Source organism: Heterodontus francisci, unplaced genomic scaffold (genome assembly GCF_036365525.1).
Source record: "Heterodontus francisci isolate sHetFra1 unplaced genomic scaffold, sHetFra1.hap1 HAP1_SCAFFOLD_521, whole genome shotgun sequence".
NCBI classification, from domain to species: Eukaryota; Metazoa; Chordata; class Chondrichthyes; order Heterodontiformes; family Heterodontidae; genus Heterodontus; species Heterodontus francisci.
In genome coordinates this window covers 707631-726546 of record NW_027140399.1, presented here as the reverse complement: position 1 = coordinate 726546, position 18916 = coordinate 707631, and positions in this window count along the sequence as shown.

The window sequence follows — 18916 nt, the reverse complement described above, 5'->3', positions numbered from 1 at the left end:
AACCCTCCCTTCTACACCAGTTGCTCAGCCACGTGTTTCGCTGCACTGTCTTCCTATTTCTAGCCTCACTGGCATGTGGCACAGGGAGTAATCCGGAGATTACAACCCTCGAGGTCCTGTTTTTTAACTTTCTTCCTAACTCCCTAAACGCCCCCTGAAGGACCTCATCACTCTTCCTGCCTATGTCGTTGATACCGATGTGTATCACAACCTCTGGCTGTTCACCCTCCCCCTTCAGAATTCCCCCTGTCCATTCAGAGACATCCTTGACCCTGGCACCAGGGAGGCAACATACCATCCCGGAGTCTCTTTCACGTCCACAGAAGCGCCTATCTGTGCCCCTGACTATAGAATCCCCTATAACTATTGCTCTTCTGCGTTTTGTCCCTCCATGCTGAACAACAGTGCCAGCCGTGGTGCCACTGCTCTGGCTGCTGCTGTTTTCCCCTGATAGACCATCCCCCCGAACAGTATCCAAAACGGTATACTTGTTGGAGAGGGGGATAGCCACAGGGGATTCCTGCACTGACTGCCTGCCCCTTCTAGCGGTCACCCATCTATCTGCCTGCACCTTGGGTGTAACCACTTCTCTAAAACTCTTGACTATGACGTTTTCCGCCACTTGCATGCTCCTAACTGCATCCAGTTGCCGCTCCAACCGATCCATGCGCTCTCTGAGGAGCTGCAACTGGGTACACGTCCTGCAGATGTAGTCCTCCAGAACGCTGGAAGCGTCACGGGCTTCCCACATCTCACAGTTGAAGCACTTCACCCCTCCAACTGACATTTCTAACACTAATTAGTTAATTATTATAAAATAAATAAAGATGAGAGAGTAAATGACAAGAACTGTAATACAGTTCACAATGGTTTATGGAGCTAATATCTGGAGATATTCACCAGGCAGACAACAGCAGCAAGAAGGGCAGAGTAAATTACACGAACAGTAATGCAGTTAAACATGTTTTTAGAATTAATAGCTAGATAGAGAGACTTACCAGGGACCCCAATAATAGCCAGGATGGGATTGTAAATGTATAGAATAATCTTCAGTGCGAGATAGATACGAGAGTTTAATGAGTACCGATCATAATATGTAGAAAGATAGTAAAGTTCCGAAGATAAACTCCTGTCCATTGTTGTAACATTCCAATCTATTGTTCCCAGATTCTGACCCATTGTTGTAACATTCCAATCTATTGTTCTCAGATTCTAACCTATCCTCTCTCTATCTCTCTGGAGCAGCTGATCTCTGTAAGTGCCGGGGCTGATTTTCCCACTGACACTGTGGGATAACACATTGAAAGAAGCCCCTTATTAATAGAAGATGGAAAACACAATTAGGGTCCATGGAGGCTGACATTATGTACAGTCACGGAACAAACAGATTCAGTTAACTCTTTTCAATCCAACACTTTATGTACCGCAATAAAGTTGAACATTTACCCAGTCTGGATGGGATGTATGAGGGTTGCTGAGGGAAGGAATGGTGGAAATAGCCGAGGCACTGGCCAGAATCTTCCAATCCCCCATGGATATGGGCGTGATGACAGATTTTCAAAGGCTCGCCACTCTCTGGGTGAAGAAATTTCTCCTCATCTCAGTCCTGAAAGTTTTACCCCGTATCCTTAGACTATGACCCCTGGTTCTGGACTCCCCACCATCGGGAACATCCTTCCTGCATCTACCGTGTCAAGTCCAGCTAGAATTTCATTGGTTTCGTTTTATTTTGTGTCATACACAAACTTGGAAATATTACATTTGGTCCCCACATCCAAATCATCGATACATATTGTGAACAGCTGAGGCCCAAGCTCTGATCCTTGCAGTACCCCACTAGTCACAACATGCCAACGTGAAAATGCCAGTATATTACGTCCTATCCCATTTATTTTAATTTTGCGAAGCAAGCTCCTGCTGGTGGACTTCATCAAAAACCTTCTGAAAATACAAGTATACCATATCCACCAACTCCCCTTTATCAATTCTGTTAGTAACATCCTCAAAATCTCCAACAGGTTCGTCAAACATAATTTCCCATTCATAAATCCATGTTAACTATGCCCAATCAGATCATTGTTATCCAAGTCCATTTATCATATCCTTTCGAAATGATTCTCGCAGGTTCCCAACGATTAATGAAAGGCTGACAGCTTTGGAATTCCCTGTTTTCTCTCTCCCTCCCTCTTAAATAGTGGGTGACATTTGCGACCTTCCAAGCTGCAGGAACCGCTCCGGAATCTGCAGATTCTTTGAAGATGATCAGCAATGCATTTCCACAGCTATCTCGTCAACACTCTGGCAAGTAGAATATCAGGTCCTGGGGACATACCAACCTTCAGCCCAATTAATTTCTTCAATTTCTTCTAAGTAATACTAATTTCCTTCAATTCATTGCAGTTCTGAAGAAGGGTCACGTTATCTCTGCTTCTCTCTACACAGATGCTATCAGACCTGCTGAGTGTTTTCAGCATTTCTTGTTGTTATTTCAGATTTCCAGCATCCATAGTATTATGCCTTTAATTTCCTTCAATTTTTCATTCCTACAATCCCTTGAATCTCTCAATCTGGGAGATTTCTTATATATTCCACTGACACAAAATAATCATTTAGCTTCTCTGCCATTTCTCTGTTCCCCATTATAAATTCTACTGACACTGCCTGTGATGGACCCACATTTGTCTTCGCCAAACGTTTTCTTTTTATGTACCTGTGGAAGCTTTTACAGTTCATTTCCATATTTTTTCCAACAAACTTTCATATTCTATTCTCCCTTTCTTTATCAGTTTCTTCTTCCTCCTTTGATGTATTCTAAAGTCCTCCCAATTCTCAGGTTTACTCCGATTTATGGCAACTTTATCGGCCTTTTATAGAGTCATAGAGAGATACAGCACTGGAAAAGGCCCTTCAGCCCACCGAGTCTGTGGCGAACAACAACCACCTATTTATACCAATCCGACATTAATCCCATATTCCCCACCACATTCCCACCATTCTTCTACCACCTACCTATACTAGGAGCAATTTACAATGGCCAATTTACGTGTCAACCTGCAAGTCTTTGGCTGTGGGAGGAAACTGAAGCACCCCGCTGAAACCCACGCGGTCACAGGTAGAACTTGCAAACTCCACATAGGCAATATCCAGGACTGAACCCGGGTTGCTGGAGCTGTGAAGCTGCGGTGCTAACCGCAGTTTTAATCTTATGCAATCCTTAACTTCCTTTGTTGTCCACAGTTGACTGCCTTTACTTTTGGGGTTTATGTGCCTGCAAGCAATGTATCGGTGCTGTAAACTATATAATATTTATTTAAAGACTATCGATTGCCTATGTACGATCAAACCTTTCAATGTAGTTTTCCAATCCACCTCGGGCAATTTGCTCCTCATATCTTCATAATTTCCTTTGTGCAAATTTAACACCCTGGCTTAAGATTGAACGAACGTACTTTCAAGCATAATGTAAAATTCTATCACATTATGGTAATTCATCCCTAAAGGTAATTTTACAATAGAATTAATAATTAGCCCTGTCACATTACATAGTACTAGATCTAAAATAGCCTGTTTTCTAGTCGGTTCCTGAACATACTGCTCTAGAAAACCATCCGTAACACACTCCAGAAATTCGCTATCCATGAAATTTGTTCTCATTAGGCTACCCAGTCTATATGAAGATCTAACGCACCCCTGATTATTGCATTACCCATGCTATATGATTCTCCCATCTGCATTAATGCTGTGCCCCACACTAACACTACTGTTTGGTGGCCTATAAATAGCTCTCCTACCAATGTTTTCTGCCCTTTCTGTTTCTTCACTCCAACCAAACAGATTCCATATTTTGTTCTGCAGACCTGAGATCCTCCCTTACTAATGTACTGATCCCATCCCTTATTATCAGCGCAACATTACGTCGTTTCCCTTGTTGCCTGTCCTTCCAAAAGGTCGAATATGCCTGCATATTCGTTCTCAGTCTTGGTCACTCTGTAGCTACGTTTCCGTTATGACGATTAGATCATTCCCATGTACCTCTCTTTGGGCCTTTAAATCATCTACCCTGTTCCAAATACTGCGCGCATTCAGGTACATTGCCCATAACCGTGCCTTATTGACATTCTGCATTCTAGTTGAAGATCACCTTTGTTTCGCCTCCCTTCGAATGTCACCTTCTACTTTTCAACCTCCTGTTACCAGCTTTACTTCCTTCCAATTTGATCCTTCCTTCCAATTTCAAAAGGAAACTGGATGGGTGATTGAAGGAAGTGGACTTGCAGGGCTACGGGAATTGGGCGGGGGAGTAAGACTGACTTGATTGATCCACAGAGAACCAGCATGGTCTCGATGGGACGAATGGACTCCTTCTGTGTGGTAAGTGACTTAGACTCTATCACTGTCTATGACTGAATGTTGGATATGTCTCCTGCTCCTGCCTGGAAAGATCCAGATACATAGACGTTCAATGAAACTGTGACCTTAACAGCCACTGACAGCTCCGTCCTCACCCTGGCGTGAGGCTCCAGGTTATGTGACAGGGGGTGACACAGCTCTGTGACCACATCCGTATTGAATCAGAGTCACCTCACACACTACTCCTGGGTTAGATGTAGGTAGGAGAAGTGCTCTTGGAAAACCCGGGGTGGGTAGAGCAAAGTCCCCTCCTCCTCCATCGTTACAGAGCTTCCCCTCTCTGCAGCCTCTGCTCCATTTGTTGGTCATGTTACAGACCCAGAGACACTGTAACTACAGTCCCCATACCTCGTCCAGAGTTGCGACACCAAATCCTCTGTCCTCCCTGAATGTCTGCAGCAGCTCACAACACAACCGCCAGAAAACCATCCACAGCACCTCCTCCAACTTTACAAAAGCAGAAGTAAGTCAAAAGCCCCTCACCTGTAAGTTGGATGTCTGGTCCTTTTAAATAACACTAGAGGGAGTTCCTCGTGCTGCTGAATGTATGTTCAGCTGAGAGTGACTAACACAGGCGGTCAGTGGACATGCACAGATCACGTTTCAAAGACGTGCATCAAAGCTGCCTTAATAGCAGTTTGACATGACATTCCACAACTCCTCATGCTACTAGTGCACACAATGTACACCCGGGCTAGAGTACTGCACAGCATGGGACAGTGTGCAGGCCACACCAGAAGTGGCTGGGAGCTCAGTTCAGACCCTTTTCTGGATCCAGGCTTCCACAGTGTGGGCAACAATGCTGCTGTAAGAGCTGAAACTCGTCACCAAAGTGAGATGGTGAGGGAAGGAAATTCACTTTAAAAGGGGACATGGAAATAGACTTGATGGTGGAAGAAATGCTGGAATATGGGAATGGGCAGGGGAATGGGGCTAATTGGAGGGGCGAGGCCATGGAGGGATTCAAACACAAGAATGAGATTATTAAAATTAAGGTGCTATCAGACCGGGAGCCAATGTAGATCAGTGAGCACAGGGGTGATGGGTGATCGGGATTTGGTGTGAGTTAGAATACAGGCAGCAGATTTCTGGATGGGCTGTGGTTTATAGAAGTTTATAACCTGCAGGGGGACCAGGATAGAATTGGAAAAATCAAGTGAATAAAGGCACAGATGAGGGTTTATGCAGCAGAAGGGCTGAGGCAGAGGTGGAGATGGATGATATTACAGAGGTGGTAATAGGCAGGATTGGTGATGTAGGGAATATGGAGTCAGCTCAGGTATACATAGAATACAGAGGTTGTGAACAGTCTGGTTCAGCCTCAGATATCGGGCAGGGTGGGGTATATGTTTCACAGATAGGGGATGGAATTTGTGATGAAGACCAATGACACTGGCTTCAGTCTTCCCAATATTTGCATTACAGAACAGTATTTCAGTGAAACAGGGTTTGCAGATCTCCTAGCGGGAAATAGAGACTTACAAGGATCACAGACAGGACCGAAGATGAGTGATGAACTTACAAGAACTGCAATACAATTAGCAATGGATTGACAGCTAATAGCTGGAGGTAGAGATTCACCAGCAACAGTAGCAGCAGCAAGAAGGGCAGAGTAAATTACAGGAGCAGTAATGCAATTAAACATGGTTTGTAGAAATAATAGCTGTATAGAGAGACCTACCAGGGACACCAACAATAGCCAGGATGGGATAGTAAATATATTGAAATATCACAAGTGCATACAGGATCCGATCGTCTAATGAGTACCAATCCCAATATGTAGAAAGATAGTAAAGATCCGAGGATAAACTCCTGTCCATTATTGTAACATTCAAATCTATTGTTCTCAGATTCTTATCTATCCCTTCCCTCTCTCTGGAGCCACTGATCCCTGTCAGTGCTGAGCGTGATTTTCCCTTTGATGCTATGTGATAACACATTGAAAGAGTCCCTTATTAATAGAAAAGGAAAACCCTCCAGTGACACAGTTAGGGTCCATGGAGACAGACATTAATTGCAGTTACTGAACAAACAGGTTCAGTTAACCCTTTTCATTTGGACACCTTTTGTACCACAATAAACGATAACATTTGCCCAGTCTGAATGGGATGTATGAGGATTGCTGAGGGAGGGAAAGATGAGAATAGCAGATGCACAGGCCAGAATCTTCCAATACACCTTGGATATGGGAGTCGTGGCAGAGGACTGGAGGGTTGCCAATGTTGCACTCTGATTAAAAAAAGGAGAGGTGGAGTAAACACTGTATTTACTGTCACTGATGGGGAAAATTCTAAAGTTCACATCCCAGGACAAAAGTATTTGCTGCTTGAGAAAAGAAAAAAAACCATGGACAACAAATGGCCAGCAGCAAGGATATGGTAAGACAAGTCATGTCTAGTAAATGCCAACAACAACAACATATATTTATATCGTGCCTTTTATGCAATAAAACATCGCAAGAGCTCCACAGGAGCATTATGAAGCAAAGTATGACACAGAGCCACAACAGGAGATATGAGGTCAGATGACCAACAGCTTGGTCAAAGAGGAAGGTTTTATGTCGTGTCTTAAGGGAGGAATGTGATGCAGAGAGGCAGTGACAGTGGGATAGTGGTAATGTCATTGAACTAGTAATCCAGAGGCTCAGGCTAATGCCCTGGGTTCAAATCCCACCATAGCAGCTGGCGGAATTAAAAATTCAATGATTTAATATATTCAATTGATAAATACAAATTTAAAATTGAAAGTTGGACTTAATAATGTTGCCATGAAAGTATCATCGATTTTTATAACAATCTATCTGGTTCACTAATGTCCTTCAGGGAAGGTGATCTACCATCCTTATCTGTTCTGGTCGCCATGTAACTCAATGTGGTTCACTTTTAACTGTCCTCTGAAATAGTCTAGAAAGCCAATCAGTGTCAAGCATAATTATGGATGGACAACAAAGATGCAGGAATGGTATTCCAGAGATTTTCATAAGGGTCGTTAACTAGTCTCGGTCGTAACTCTGGACACAGGTCTTTGGGTCGACATTCCTGGGAATGATAATGTGAAGCCTCATGTCCACATTTCGAAACAATTGTTGTTTATAAATCGTCATCTTTTTGATTGGTTACTCTATAGTTCAATCATGAGTATTACAAGAAATAATGAGACAGCACTCAAAGCTCAAATTAAACACCAATGACTCTATTAGATTCAGTAGGAATACTACTAGTTTACAATTATACAAAATACCCATTCACAATGTACCGGTGAACAATACACCCATTAGTCACAAACATGTTGCAAAGAGTCATGCATACATGATAACCCAGTGAGAATTTCCCTCCCTGCTAATCGTTCTGTCGCTGACCAATCTCCTCGACCTTATCATTGAATCACTATTTCCAATGATTTTGCACCTTTCATATCAAGGTGGGCTGAATGTTTCACTGACAAGATCACACTGTCCTATCAAAATCCACCGTAAGCTACAATTGTCCAATGAAATGTCTAATTCTTTGTTCAGATGATGATATGAGAGACTGCCTTGATGGTGAGCATGTGTTTACATTTCCTTCAGTATTTTCATCACCACTTGTGGATGTTACAGATGCCTCAGGATTGTTCTCAGCACAAACAATAGCTGCTTTTCTTCCTGGTCACATACACATTTTAAACCACAGGATAATTAAACAATCCAAATCCCTTACATTCCGGACGTCTTGCAAACTGTTGCTAAGAGAATTTCTGGTTTATTTACATTTCAAAACAAGACATACTCTGACATCATTAATCTTGAATAAAACTCTAGAATTAAAATATCTATTCTCATGGTGTTCATTGTCAATTGTTGTAAAAACACATCTGGTTCACTAATGTCCATTAGGGAAGGAAATTTGGCATCCTAACCTGGTCTGGCCGACATGTGACTCCAGACTCACAGCAATGTGGTTGGTTCTGAAATGGCCTAGTAAGCTGCTCAGTTGTACGAAACGGCTACAAAATCTAAGAAAAGCAATGAAACCAGACAGACCACCCAGCATCGACCTTGGCACCAGAAACAACAAAGACAAACCCAGCCCTGTCGACCCTGTAAAGTCCTCCATACTAACATCTGGGGGCTTGTGCCAACGTTGGGAGAGCTGTCCCACAGGCTAGTCAAGCAGCAGAAAACATAGTCATACTCACCGAATCATACATTACAGACAGTGCCCCAGACACTGCCATCACCATCCCCGGGTATGGACTACAGGTCTTCAAGAAGACAGCTCAGCACCACCTTCTCAAGGGCAATTAGGGATGGGCAATAAATGCTGGCATAGCCAGCGACACTCACATCCCATGAATGAGCGAATAAAAGAAATGCCCTGTGTTTAGCTAAAACCCAACAGCTTCTCGCACAATCAGTCAACAGTGGGCAGTAGTGGCTGCTGTTTCCAAACACAAAGCTAGATATCTGCGTTCTTGTTGGGACAAAACTGTAGGATTGAGTTTATTTTATGATAGGACTGTTAGAACTTAGTTGTCATTTCCTTCAGTATAACGGTTAAAATAGTATTCTGTATGTAACATAACCACAACGCATGATGTTAGCTAAATATCTGGACAAGTCCAGACCTGTTGAGACCCTTTATTTTAAAGTCGTTAGACTGTGGATTATCCCAGGGAGACTGTTAGCTTTTTAACTGGTATAAAACTGTAAACAATGCCCGTGTGGCCAGGAAGCTGTGAAATGAGATATGTACAATTCAATGCCATTAAGTGGTCACTGTGGTTGAATAGGCACAGCAGGGTGGCACCGGGTCAAGATATGATCTTTTGTAATGGAATTCGTAGAGTTAAGGCAGCTGGAACCTGGAGGTCCCTTCCCACCCCCACCACCCCCCCACCCCCCACCCCCCCCCCCTCCCCCCCCACTCCCCACTGAACGACAATGACATTGACTTAAACCAGGCTCAAAGTACTATCATGGAAGGGTAGTTAGTTAATGACTGACCAATCAAATGAACAGAAATGGCCTTTTACCCCTAATATGGAACAGAACCAAGTTGGGAAATGTGTATAAATTAAGAGCTTGTAAGACCCCAAAAGCGCACATCATCATCAAGAAGAAGACAGAAGATAGACTCCAATGAAGAGACAAGGTTCCACAGATAACCGGAGGTTGAGGACCGGGTGTTCCATTGAGAACACAACTGCTGACCACTTCCCTTTGCTCAGTATTACCATGTTCTGCTTATTGTGCAGAACTTCATTCAGTCTGTGAAGCTTGTGAAAGCAGCCTCGTACACATGTAGTTTTATAGCTAGTCTGAGCTGCAAGTCCCTTTTAGATCTGATCTCCCAACATAGACTGTCATTGTAATTGACCTAAGTCTGACAATTACATTAAATCAAACCCCAGATCTTACAAGTGGTGCTGAAACCCGGGACTTTGACTACTATGCAAACCGAGGGTGTTGTAGCAAAGTTTCGCAAACATATCAATATTCGTTTGACCAGTGAAAACTCTTGCAGGGATAAACTCTTTTGAGGGGCAGACGATTATACTGACCCAGTGAGGTCTCTTTAAATACACATTATGTCACAAAAAGACAATGGGAAGAAGGGTCTCTGGGAAACATATGAGGAAGAGTTAAGCACTAAGTGTAATATGGACAATATCCAATCCCTGTTAGGAGACTGTCTATGGAAGCATGCACACGTTCCTTTTAAAATATAGTGAAGTTTATCCAGGCACACGTCTTGGCTAAACATCAGAAGGGTGAAAAGGCTTTAAATCTGACTCCATGTGCAGCATCGTGCACAGTGCGATGAGGAAGTGATCGAGTCACAGGTGAGAGAAATGGTAGCTCAAAGTGAACAGACCCAGCAGCAGCAACAGACACAGCTAAATGAGTTACACAATAAGCTAGTGTACTTTACTGTCACTATACAACAACAGACACTTAATGCAGGACAAGCTTGTGCAGTTCAGCAGCAGTTAGAATTTGCAGAGAAACATATTGTTACTGTCACACAGGATAATGTCCAGTTGACCCAGAAGTTAGAGGATTCTAGAGGTGTCCTGAGGGAGTTACAGGAGTGACCCCAACTGAAGACAGAGCATGCACAGTACAGGTCTAACATTCAGTGATTGCAAACCCAGAGGGAAAGCAGCTCCCAGGCGTGTGTAGCAGCCGTCACAAAAAGCAGAGTATCACACAGGTGGCACTAAAACGGAGCAGGAGGCCTCGGAGGGGGACAATGTTGGAGAGGGAGAACGTTTACAAATCTGTCCCGTTAAGGTAACCTCCTTGGCAGGCTGTCCCGTTAATGTGGTGACAACACCGAATGGAACAGTCTGTTACTCTCAATCCCACCAAGTCACGTGTGAGGTTAACAAAGAACAAAGAACAAAGAAAATTACAGCACAGGAACAGGCCCTTCGGCCCTCCACGCCTACGCCGATCCAAATCCTCTATCTAAACCTGTCGCCTATTTTCTAATGGTCTGTATCTCTTTACTTCCTGCCCATTCATGTATCTGTCTAGATACATCGTAAAAGACGCTATCGTGCACGCGTCTACCACCTCCACCAGCAATGCGTTCCAGTCACCCACCACCCTCTGCGTAAAGAACTTTCCACGCATATCCCCCCTAAAGTTTTCATCTTTCACTTTGAACTCGTGTCCCGTTGCAATTGAATCCCCCACTCTGGGGAAAAGCTTCTTGCTATACACCCTGTCTGTCGCTGAGATATAAAAGGAAAGGAAATCTTTCGGAGCCACAGTAAGGCTTAAACAATGTCTGAGGAGAACAGGAGGAAAAGCATGTGTTTGAGTAAGTGGGTCTGTTTTTGTATTTGAAGTTTCCTGTTTGATTTCTTTGTCTGTCTCAGCCAGTGTCTATTACGGTCAGTTACATCTGGTCCTGCATGCTGTCTGAATGTAGTTGGTTGTTTAACATGTGTGTATAGTTATATTTTAAATTGATGTGAGTGGGGAGGACAAAAGTTTTGATAACGTGGATGTTGGAGTGTTAAATAGCAATTGCTTTCTGCTGGGAAGGAGACAGAGAGAAAGAAAGCAAGAGAGACAGAGAGAGACAGAGAGAGAGAGAGAGAGAGAGAGAGAGAGAGAGAGTGAGAGAGGGAGTGAGAGAGAGAGAGAGAGAGGTGTTCCTCCAGGGGGGGATAATGATTAATGACACTCAGGGACAGAGGAAATGTGAGCTCTGGTACTTTGATTGTTCCTGTAGGTAAAAACCTTGAAAACCCTCTTTCCACCTCCTGCCGCTATGGGTGTGGATGACATGGACTGAAGTTCCTGACTTTAACAGGGATCTATTCAGAATCTGGCACACTTGAGGCCTTCCACCATCGGTGGGTACCGCAGGGGCTGGGATGCATCTTTAATGCCGAGAATGGCATTTTAATTTGAGTTTTTGGTTTATTTATCTGTTTTTAATAAACTTAATTCAAAATTTAAATAAAGGGGTCCTGGCGAATAAAGTCCCCCTGGACGGACCTGAGGGTCAGATCGAGAGTAAATCTCCCTCTACACTGTTGAGGGTGTGGAGGGATAAACATAGATGTCTCGTGAGACTGAGGTCTCTGAACCTCCTCACCTCTCCATGAATAAGAGGAGGAGGCATCCCTCCACTGCAGATTGCCGAGAGGAACAGGGTCAGTCTCCTGGCGGGTCCTCTGACTCCCCGCACTACCAGCACCATTGGGGCTCGAGCCCTAAGTCACAGCTTTCTATTCCATAAAATGGAGTGGGGACAGAAGCCTCTGTACCATTCGCAACACCCGAGGTGGGGCGGGGGAGTGGTGAAGGGCCCCACCCCTGATGGGGGAGCCTGTGGATCCACCAGGAGAAAACATTCCATCTCCCACTTGGTCCGGTGTCCTGGGTGGGGCTGAGATCTGTGAGGGTCAACGCTCTCGGCGCCTGTTGCTGCCATCCAGGATGGATCCGACCCGGAGGTTGATTTGAATAATGTTAACAGTGCTCTGTCTGCTGGTACTGTGGCGCTGGCAGGGTGGGAGATGGCCTCCTCTCTCTACCTCGGGTCCCGCTCCGGCTGGATTTCCAGAGTCAAGAAACAACTGCCTCCCCCGAGGCTGATCACAAGCCCGGGCACCGAGGGGGAGAGGGTGTCCTCAACCACAGGCACTCATATTCCCAGTTTCCCCAGAGCAATATAGGAATGACTCCTCCACCACCGATCCTGGGGATGTGATCATGAGGGAGGTGAGACTCGCTGGCGTGGCCGGGATGTCCACACCACATTGTGTGGTGGGTGTGTCGGCCACTGGCGGTGACGGCCCGGAGGAGGATGGAGTCTCGGTGAGGGGCACGGAGGACGACCTTGAATCCATTGCCAGTGAGGCGGTGGACTCCCTCCTGCCTCCTACCGAGTCTCCTCTCATCCCCATTGTAGAACTCCGGGACTTCCTTGCTGCTTGCAGGGATGTTCAGCCGCCCCTTGACCAGTGTGTGTCGCTGGCGCTGATCATCAGGTCTGTCCGTCTTGCCCTCAAGGAGGGTTGCAAATGTGCAGACATGAAAAAGGTCGTGCGATGCCTGTTCAATGTGTTCCTCTCCGGGTTGCTGGGGGAGTGCAAGGCGATAAGCAGTTCCACTCTCTCCTCACAGTAAGGTATTGGTGACAGGATGGTGGTATTTCTGACATGAAGATATCCATAGCCAGCCTCAACATCAACAGCAGCAGGGTGTCTCTCAGCCGTTTTCACAATCTCACAGTCCTCAGGGAAGGGAGATTTGTGATGGGTTTTATGCAGGAAACCCACACCGTTCCGGGAGATGAAGCCACCTGGCTCCTGGAGTAGCAGGGTGACTTGATGGATCAACTACCTCAAATTAGTGGACGCCTGGTGGAATCTCCATCCCAACTCCAGTGCTTTCGTCTGGAGGACTCAGAAGAAGGGTACCGGAATTGACCGCCTCTACATTTTACAGGCATACGCCTCCTGCATCTCGGTGGCCTCCAAGTGGCTGGTTCCGTGCTCGGACCACCACCTGATGTGGGAGGAATTCACTCCACTCCGCACACGGGACGGTTCCCTGTAATGGCACTTTTAACAAATGGCTGCTGGTGGACGAGTGATTCCGTGACTCATTCCGTCGATTCTGGGCTGACTGGAGAAGGAAGCAGGGAGGCTTCCTCTACTTGAGGCTATGGTGGGATGTGGTCAAGACTCACATCCGTGTCTTCTGTCAGGAGAACACGAAGGTGTCGACCAAGAGGCGGGAAGCCGAGATCGAGCTTCTAGAGAGGGAGGTGCTTGACTTGGAGTCCCATCTCGGTCAGGCCATCAGAGACCCCATCCTGTGGCAGGTGTACAAAGAGAAGAGGGCGCGCTGAGGGACCTGCAGCTCACGAGGCGTGTACGTGAGGTCGCGGATCCAGATCCTGGAAGATTCGAACCGCGCCTCACCCTTCTTCTACTCAATGGAAAATTGGCAGAGGGTGCATAAGCAGCTCTTCGAGCAGCTGGCAGACGATGGATCCGGAGGGAATGGGAATATTGGTCCGAACCTATAACAGTGCATTGCTCTCTCCAGACCCGTCCAGCGAGGACACGTGTAGAGTTTTGTAGGAGGACCTGCCAAAGATCAGACTGGAGGGCGCCAAAGGATTGGAGACTCCGCTCACATTGGCACAATTGTACGGTGCCCTCCACCAGCACTGAATGGGCAAATCGCCGGGGCTGGACGGGGCCACCGTGGAGTTCCTCGGGGCATTGGGATACGTCCTGAGGACAATAACGTGCAGTTCCTGGGCGAAAGCCTGGCGACTCGGGGGTGCCCCTCTCGTGGCACAGGGCGGTTGTCATCCTGTTGCTGAAAAGGGGTGATCTCTGCTTGTTTAAGAACGGGCGTCCAGTCTCCCTCCTCAACATGGATTATAAGATCTACCTACGTCCAGGAATTCCCAGAGAAACACATCTCCAGAGGCACTAATTACAGTCCCCATATCTCATGCAGAGTTAGGTCACGTAATCCTCTGTCAACCCTGAATGTCTGTAGCAACTCACAACATAACCTCCAGAAAGCCATCCACAGCACCTCCACTGACTTTACAATAGCAGAAGTAAGTCAAAACACCCACACCTGTAAGTTGAATGCCTGGTCCTTTTACATAACTCTCGTGCTGCTAAATGTATGTTCAGCTGAGCGTGACTAACACAGGCGGTCAGTAGACGTGCACAGACGAAGCTACAAAGACGTCTGGCAAAGATGTCGGAAGAGTTGATTGATGTCAATTCAAACCCCTCCTCACACTAACAGCACATGGTCAATTAGCCTGGGCGAGAGACTGGCACAACATGGGACATGTAAAGACCACACTAGAGCCCTGTCCAGCATGAGGCACAGTGTTAACCACACCAAAGCCCTGCCCGTCATGGGTCACAGTGCTGACCATATTAGAGCCCTGCCCAAAATGGAGGAATGCCATGGCCACACTAGAGCCCTGTCCAACATGGGTAACTATGCTGACCACACTACAGACGTGCCCAACATCGGGCACAGTGCTGACCACACTAGAACCCTGCCCAGCATGGGGCACCATGCTGACAACACTGGAACACTACCCAGCATAGGGCACCATGCTGACCACACGAGAACCCTACCCAGCAAATGGGAACGGAGCTGACCACACTAGAACCCTGCCCAGCATGGAGCACCGTGCTGACCACACACGAACCCTACCCAGCATCGGGCACCATGCTGACCACACTAGAACACAGCCCAGCATGGGGCACTGTGCTGACCTCACTAACGCCCAGCCCAGCATGGGGCACTGTGCTGACCTCACTAACGCCCAGCCCAGCATGGGGCAATGTGCTGGCCAAACTAGAGTCCTGCCCTGAATGGGTCACTGTGCTGATCACACGACAGTCCTGTCCATCATGGGGCACTGTGCTGACCACACTAGAGCCCTGCCAAGCATGGGGCAATGTGCTGGCCAAACTAGAGTCCTGCCCTGAATGGGTCACTGTGCTGATCACACGACAGTCCTGTCCAGCATGGGGCACTGTGCTGACCACACTAGATCCCTGTGCAGCATGAGGCACTGTGCTGATCACACTACAATCCTGTCCAGCATGGGGCACTGTGCTGACCACACTAGAGCCCTGTACAGCATGGGGCACTGTGCTGATCACACTACAGTCCTGTACAGCATGGGGCACTGTGCTGACCACACGAGAGCCCTGTGCAGCATGAGGCACTGTGCTGATCACACGACAATCCTGTCCAGCATGGGGCACTGTGCTGACCACACTAGAGCCCTGTACAGCATGGGGCACTGTGCTGATCACACTAGAGCCCTGGCTAGCATGGGGCACTGTGCTGACCACACTAAAGTCCTGTCCAGAATGGGGCACTGTGCTGACCGCACTAGATCCCTGTCCAGCATGGGGCACTGTGCTGACAACACTCGAGCCCTGTCCAGCATGGGGCACTGTGCTGATCACACGACAGTCCTGTTTAGCATAGGGCACTGTGCTGACCTCACTAACGACCAGCCCAGCATGGGGCACTGTGCAGATCACGCTAGTGCCCAGTCCAGCATGGGGCATTGTGCTGAGCACACTAGAACCCATGTCCAACCTGGGGCATTGTGCTGAACACACTAGATCTCTGTCCAATACGGGGCACTGTGCTGACCACACGATAACCCTGACCAGCATGGGGCTCTGTGCTGACCACACTAGAATCTTTCCAGCATGGGGCACTGTGCTGACCACACTAGCGTCTTTCCAGCATGGGGCACTGTGCTGACCACACTAGCGTCTTTCCAGCATGGGGCACGGTGCTGACCACATTTGATCCCTTCCCAGCATGGGGCGCTGTGCTGACCTCTCTGGCGCACTGTAAAGCATGGGGCACTGTGCTGACCAACTGGAGTCCTGCCCAGCACGAGGAGGCAAGTGCTGACCACACTGGAGCCCTACCTAGCATGGGGCAATGTGCTGATCACACTAGTGACCTGCGCAACATGGAGCACTGTGCTGACCACACTAGAGTCCTGTCCAGCTTGAGGCACTGTGCTGATCACACTACAGTCCTGCCGAGCATGGGGCACTGTGCTGACCACTCTCGAGTCCTGTCCAGGATGAGGCACAGTGCTGATCACACTACAGTCCTGTCCAGCATGAGGCACTGTGCTGACCACACTAGAACCCTGCCCAGCATGGGGCACTGTGCTGACCACACTAGAACCCTGCCCAGCATGGGGCACTGTGCTGACCACACTAGAATCCTTCCAGCATGAGGCACTGTGCTGACCACACTAGCGTCTTTCCAGCATGGGGCACTGTGCTGACCACTGTAGAGCACTGTAAAGCATGGGGCACTATGCTGACCAGACTAGAACCCTGCCCAGCATGGGTCACTGTGCTGATCACACTGGAACCCTGCCCAGCATGGGGCTCTGTGCTGTGCACACTAGAACCCTGACCTGAATGGGGCTCTGTGCTGTACACACTAGAACCCTGACCAGCATAGGGCACTGTGCTGACCACACTATAACCCTGCCCAGCATGGGGCTCTGTGCTGACCACACTAGAATCTTTCCAGCATGGGGCACTGTGCTGGCCACACGAGCGTCTTTCCAACATGGGGCACGGTGCTGACCAGATTTGATCCCTTCATAGCATGGGGCGCTGTGTTGACCACTCGAGAGCACTGTAAAGCATGGGGCACTGTGCTGACAACATTTGATCCCTTCCCAGCATGGGGCGCTGTGCTGACCTCTCTAGAGCACTGTAAAGCATGGGGCACTGTGCTGACCACACTGGAGCCCTACCTAGCATGGGGCAATGTGCTGATCACAGGAGTGACCTGCCCAAAATGGAGCACTGTGCTGACCACACTAGCGACATGCCCAGCAGGGGCACTGTGCTGATCACACTACAGTCATGTACAACATGGAAAATGTGCTGACCACACCAGAGTCCTGTCCAGCATGAGGCACTGTGCTGATCACACTACAGTCCTGCCCTGCATTGGGCACTCTGCCGACCACTCTAGACGACTGTCCAGCATGAGGCACAGTGCTGATCACACTACAGTCCTGTCCGGCATGAGGCACTGTGCTGATCACACGACAGTCCTGTCCGGCATGAGGCACTGTGCTGACCACACTAGAGCCCTGTGCAGCATGGGGCACTGTTATGATCACACTACAGTCCGGTCCAGCATGAAGCAATGTGCTGATCACACTACAGTCCTGTACAGCATGGGGTACTGTTCTGACCACTCGAGCGCCCTGTCCAAAATGGGGCATAGTGCTGAACAGACCAGATCCCTTTCCAACATGGTGCACTGTTCTGATCACACGACAGTCCTGCACTGCATGGGGCACTGTTCTGATCACACGACAGTCCTGCACAGCATGGGGAACTGTGCTGATCACGCTACAGTCCTGTCCAGCATGGGGCACTGTGCTGACCACTCGAGCGCCCTGTCCAAAATGGGGCATAGCGCTGAACACACTGGATCCCTTTCCAACATGGTGCATTGTGCTGAACACACTAGATCCCTGTCCAACATGGGGCATTGTGCTGAACACACTAGATCCCTGTCCAACCTGGGGCATTGTGCTGAACACACTAGGTCCCTGTCCAATATGGGGCACTGTGCTGAACACACTAGAACCCTATCCAGCATGGGGCCCTGTGCTGACCACACTAGCTGCCTGTCCAGCATGGGGCTCTGTGCTGACCACACAAATCCCTGTCCGACATGTGGCACTGTGCTGACCACACTAGATCTCTATTCAACATGGGGCACTGTGCTGAACGTACAAGATCCCTGTCCAATATGGGGCACTGAGCTGACCACACTCGACCCCTGTCCAGCATGGGGCACTGTGCTGATCACACAGCAGTCTTGTCCAGCATGAGGCACTGTGCTGATCACACTACAGTCCTGTCCAACATAGGGCACTGTGCTGATCACACTGCACTCCTGTCCAGCATGAGGCAATGTGCTGAGCATACTACAGTCCTGTCCAGCCTGAGGCACTGTGCTGATTACACTACAGTCCTGTCCAGCATGAGGCACTGTGCTGATCACACTACAGTCCTGTCCAACATAGGGCACTGTACTAACCACACTAGAGCCCTATCCAGCATGGGGCACTGTGCTGATCACACAACAGTCCTGTCCAGCATGAGGCACTGTTCTGATCACCCGACAGTCCTGCCCAGCATGAGGCACTGTGCTGATGACACTACAGTCCTGTCCAGCATGGGGCACTGTGCTGATCACACTACAGTCCTGGACAGCATGGGGCACTGTGCTGACCACACTGGAGCCCTGTCCAGCATGGGGTACTGTGCTGAGCACACTACAGTCCTGTACAGCATGAGGCACTGTGCTGACCACACAGGAGACCTGTCCAGCATGGGGCACTGTGCTGATCACACTACAGTCCTGTCCAGCATGAGGCACTGTGCTGATCACACTACAGTCCTGTCCAGCATGGGGCACTGTGCTGAT